We start from the raw sequence: 5,841 nt of genomic DNA on the forward strand, positions 1-5,841 counted from the left end.
CGAGGGCGATGTCCGCTGTTTAATCATAGGAAATATTTTAAAACCAAAAACAACGTGAACGATACGTTTTGCGTATGTTCACTAGGTAAAAACCTGTCTAGCCCTTCCAGTCAGGCTGGATCACATTCGCTGCGAGCATTGAACAAAAAGTAAATCTAAACTGACTGGTTCTTTCTCATATCCGAAGAAGGTGTGTAAGTGAACAATCCAATATTGTATTTGAAGTACATCTAGTATGTTGGTAATACATTCCAAAGGTTCAAAGCAATCCACCCAGTCATTGCTGAAATGCAGCGCTTTTTGTCACAATACTCCTAAAACATGACGAAAAAAGTTCCGGTTTTGACCGCCCATGCGATCAACACCTGCAGCAGTAATAATAGCACACGTAATACGTAAGGTAGCTAAAAATAAAACAACCTGTTCGGGGTAGATAATTGATTTGGCTTTCTTCGTAAATGTAAAAATTGCAAAGATTGGCATATTGTGATTTTTGGTAGATTTTTAATTGGGCCTTTTCGTTTTTATCCAGTCGATTTTGAGGGTACCCTTATTTTAGCCACGGTCACGTGATCCATATGAAAAAATCTTCAATCCAAAAGGTGATCCAGATAGTCAAGTGAACGGCCTTAACTGGCATGTAAAGTTTGAATGAAATGACACGGGACAATGCTTTTATTTCGGTGCGAAATTTGTTGCAATATATTTTAGGCGAAGTTTATAATACTCCGAAACATGTTACTTTGTATATGTTTTGTCAGGTAACGAGATTCCTACTGTTGCAGGTGTCAATAGCATGTGCGGTCGAAAACGTGAGGTGTTTGTTTTAATTGTGAGGGTTTCTACCACAAAAGACGCTGTCTTTCAGCAATGACGAAGCGTGTTTTGGGGAATTTCAGGAACCTATACCTTCAAACAAGAAGTACTCAAGGTCATATTTCTGATCATTACAGAGATTTTTGCAAATGGCATGCAATCTTCCGGAAAGAAGTTTAAAATTCGTCACAGATGGAAGGCGTTAAAGGTGTGTATCGGCCTTCTTCGTTCATGGGCTTAGACTCCCACATTCACTCATGTTTTTAGCACGAGTGGATTCGTATGTGTATGACCGTTTTTACCCCGCCATTCTGGCAGCATACGTCGATTTCGGGGGAGGCATGCTGGGTATTTTTGTGTTTCTATAACCCACCGAACTCTGACATGGATTACAGGATCTTTTCCGTGCGCACTTGGTCTTGTGCTTGCGTGTACACACGAAAGGGGTTGTTAAGTCACTAGCGGGTCTGCACATAAGTTGACCTGGGAGATCGGAAAAATCTCCACTCTTAACCCACCAGGCGGCAGCGACCGGGATTCGAACTCACGACCTCCCGATTAGGAGGCCGACGTCTTCCCACCGCGCCACTGCGCCCGTCTGTGTATCGGCCATGCTCCACAGGCCCTGACTAAAGGACTAGAAATAATGGTCTGGGACGTACATACTATCAGAAATGACATTGTGATTAACACTTGAACAACATTTCCAACCATCTGTTCACTGATTGTTTGTTTTGCTACACTGTACATTTCAAAAAGAGAGTGTGTCAGCTCCTAAATCAATATTCTCAAACACCGGGCAGATACAGCAAACAACATTATGTTTAACTTGGCCTGATCAGTCACCAGAACTTGGTCCTATAGAACATGTGAGGTCAGTGCTCAAGAACACAGTTTAAAAAAGAACAAAAACACCACACACACAAAAAACGTGCATTTCTGATCGGCACCAACGAAGAGCTGGAGTAACATTTGCTGGTTGGAAGGTTTTGACTGTCGCTGGGGTACCTCTAAAAACTGTTTAACTTTCTTCAACGGCCTGCAAGGATGGTATCAAGTCAGAAAACAACAACCTAATACGATATTTTAGATGCTGACTATGAAATAGAATGTGTTACTTGATTTTATGTGAACCGACAAAGACTCTTGACGCCATTTTGAAAGTATTTTTGCCACGGGTCATTACACCCACAACATCCAGTTGGTCTAGTAATGATTTTGTTTGACAGTTGGAAACACCCATTCAACGCGCTATAATCGTTTGAGACTAAAACAGTGTTCAGCCAAATAAAAAAATGTCAGTAACGTTACTTTTGTTAAGAAAATGCATTTTGCCAAATGTCCCCGTATCTTATCCTGATTGGCAATCCAAAATATACTCTCCCAAAAAAAGAAACTTGACACAGGTAAGCATTGATTTTTTCAAATATGTGACCCTCCACCACGAAATGAGTCGCATGTCACCTCGCGCGGTTCTGCGCTGGGCTTAATATAAGTCCGGGGAGTGTATGGTAACAGTGTGAGGGTCACCTTAGGCAAAAAAAAAAAAAAAATTGTCTGTTTCTGGTAACATGGCTAAAACAAATAGGGTCGGAAGGTAGGTTTTTGTTTTTTTGTTTTTGTTTTTGTTTACCCAAATGTAGACCAATAAAACTAACTTTAAAAATCGCGCAAAGAGACTGGATTCACTATACATGTACATAGAGACAAGACACTCAGCACATTTACACATTGTCAGCGGACTTTCGTTTTTACACGTTTTTGTTGTTCATTTTCTCACCCTGTCCTTTACCACCAAACAAAAAACCAAAAAATTTTGAGTTTGGAAAAAAATAGTTTAGGGTCGGCGCCGAAATTTAGGGTCGGTCGGGTGACCAGAAACAGACAATTTTTTTTTTGCCTTAGCCACAGGCTTATAACTCAAACAGTTTTCGCTCTTTTCTAAAACGGGTTTCACCACTGGATAGAGCATAACAAACTCTTTAGGAAAATGTAAAAATATGAAAATCATGCAAAGGTGACATGCGACTCATTTCGTGGTGGAGGGTCACATATGTTAGAGGAAAGCACCAAAAAGTTTGTCAGTTACATTGTTGATAACTACTAAACCACAAAAGAACATCATTGAACCGAGACTTTACTGGGTGGTCGCCCTTTTATTGAATTGCAAAATTATTGTCTGCAAAACACCATGTGTATGGCGCCACGATGTTTCTTTTTTCAAGTTTTATTTTTGGGAGAGGCAACCCCAGACTCTGCGTAGCGGTATGGTGAAACGTTCACGGAGCTGTCGCACCCTGATATACCGATCCCGAGCCCGTGTGGTGACTCTAGGTTGGCCTGACCTTGGTCTGTCCTGTACACTTTGAGTGGCATTTAAGCGGTTCCATCGTGCACATACAGTTTGTCGAGACACATCAAAATGCCTTGCAACATCTTGTTGAGTTGCATCTGCTTGCACTGAACCGGCCAATAGCATTATGGCGATGGCCTTAAGTCAGTCGTGGCATTTTCCGCACATTAATTGCAGGCGCAGGGAGTATCACAAAATTGCGGTTAGTATGGCTTTTTCATCTCTGCCACTTGAGGCTCAGACAGAGGCAAAAACATCACGGCGCCATGCACGTGATTTTCGTGCATACAATCTTTTTGCAATTCAATAAAAGGGCGACCACCCAGTAATGTCTCGGTTCAATGATGTTCTTTTTGTGGTTTAGTGGTTTGCAACAATGTAATTGACAGACTTCCAACTGAATTTTTTGCCATTGCGTTCCTCTAACATATTTAAAACAAATTAAATGTTTACCTGTGTCAAGTTTCTTTGTTGGAAGACTATAGGGCCTACATTTATTGTGGTGAAATTTGACGTTAGAAACGTAGCTCTGGTCAAATTCAAAGAATATTATTGTCAAACAAGGTATCTTTCTCAGGAATGCATGTGCTTCAATTCACGTTTCAAAACTATCACTATCAATTGCAATCATAAACCTTCAAAGTTTTCTGGTTGCCGCACATAATCGTTCAAAGATATTCGTAGAATGCATCTATCATTATAAGCAAATACTTTGTCGTAGTCACACATTCACACGCACACGCACTGAGGCAAACATACACAAACACACTCACATGCACACACACACACACACACACACACACACACACACACACACACACATACGTACACACTGTTATGGAGTGGTATTGGCCGGTTTCTAGACAATCATAAGAGTCTCTACACCACTCTATAAGTTTAGTATTTGTTTACAGGCTTGAATGTAATCTGAATAGCTGTCCGCTACAGTAGCTTACAAGGCACAAGCGCACACGCACTCACACACGCAAAAACCTGGTGTTAAATGGATCTTGACACTGCCAAGACTAATTATTATTGTTTACAAAGCTTTTTACATCACAAAATCATTTCCGGGCCTCGACCAGTACTCTAGGCCGACAACACCGCAAGAAACTCTACAGTCCAAGACGCAGACACCTTTTGGCTCAAACAAAGCAGCTTAACAGGTAAGACGAATAGGTATTCTACTGTACGTTACCCTACTGCCATCTTTCGGCCCTCAAGATGTTGGTATGGCTGTAAGTCCTTCAGACGACTGACAAGGGTGCACCAGTCCTCACGACACCGCAACCATTGCTTGACGTAGTCCTTGATCCTTCCAGTTTGTCTCGGCGGCTAACTGTAGTCTGCCAGCTCTCCATGCCATGGTCATGTACACCAAGCCGCAGTCACCAGTTCAGTTCAGCCTCCGTCGATGAAAACCCTCCAGTTGGAACACTGTAAAGTTTATAGTCCATAAGTCAACTTGTCTTTAGTTTCTTTCACTCGCACAATAAAAATACTCACTCGTCCAACATATTAAGCTGCATGAGCCAATATAATTATTTACACGTTAATTCCTGTTTTCTAAAGCCAAGAAAACGTTACGTAAAACCCTCACATGTTTAAGCAGTGTAGCACAATAGCTTAGGCCTACACAATAACGTTAAACACAGAAACAGTCACTCTTCTCACATACGACAACATGACATGAAAATATAACCGGTTTCAAACATACCTCAAAAGAGTGTAAAGCCAACATTTAGTACAGTCGCCGGCCTGGCATGAATATGAAAATGGAAGATATCATGTAAGCTGATAGGGAAAGTTCGTCAGTCTTCATCCTTCTTCAGTCAGATACCTAAAACAGGAGCCCGTCTGCTAAAGTGTTACGAAAAACATGAGTCGAGCTTGGCTCCTTGACGGCGACTGATTTTACAAAGTCGTTCTTGCTATGACATTGCCAGTGAGCTGTCGTCTGCATCACTTGCACGTGAAAAACCTTGTCAGTTACACAAAGGTTCAACTGCGGTCAACGTGACGGTATGCAGCCTATAGCCCTTTCCAATATCTGACCATCGCTATAGTCTATTCTATTTACAATAATACACAATACCAAAAATATGAGTAAACCGCTTAGTAACACACACACACACACACACACACACACACACACACACACACACACACACACACACACACACACACATACACACACACACACACTCTCTCTCTCTCTTATACACAGGCAGGTAAACACAGATAGACAGAAATACAGAAAGTAACACACACACTCTCTCTCTCTCTCTCTCTCTCTCTCTCTCTCTCTCTCTCTCTCTCTCTCTCTCTCTCTCTCTCTCTCTCTCTCTCTCTCTCTCTCTCTCTCTCTCTCTCTGTAGTTTATCAAAGCGCGAAAACCAAATTGCTTGGGAGCTGCTTGTTTCACTGATTGTTGACCAGACACTTGCACTTCAGTTTTGATCTTCAGTACAAGGGAGATAACACCGTCTTGCGTTAAGAAAAGCGTGTGTGGAAGGAGAATAACATTAATTCCCTTTGACTGATTCATTCATTCCCCACGTGGAACACAAGACAGTTTGCGTAATTGAAAAAGATGCCCGAAGTCGTGTTAACTTGAAACGCTTGTCTAAATTTAGATTTGATGCGCAGTGCATCATCAAAGGCTGAAACAA

The 5,841-nt window shown here is 41.6% G+C and overlaps 1 long non-coding RNA gene across 1 annotated transcript; it reads right to left on the reverse strand.

The window, feature by feature from the left end:
* Window positions 1-4,168: 4,168 nt before the first annotated feature.
* On the reverse strand, window positions 4,169-5,244 carry LOC138955331 (uncharacterized). The gene is made up of 2 exons (XR_011452196.1): window positions 4,887-5,244; window positions 4,169-4,606 (listed from the first exon to the last, which is right to left on the reverse strand). It is a non-coding gene; the product is annotated as an uncharacterized lncRNA (long non-coding RNA).
* Window positions 5,245-5,841: the final 597 nt, after the last annotated feature.

The sequence above is a fragment of the Littorina saxatilis genome, unplaced genomic scaffold, assembly GCF_037325665.1.
Source record: "Littorina saxatilis isolate snail1 unplaced genomic scaffold, US_GU_Lsax_2.0 scaffold_96, whole genome shotgun sequence".
Lineage (NCBI taxonomy): Eukaryota > Metazoa > Mollusca > Gastropoda > Littorinimorpha > Littorinidae > Littorina > Littorina saxatilis.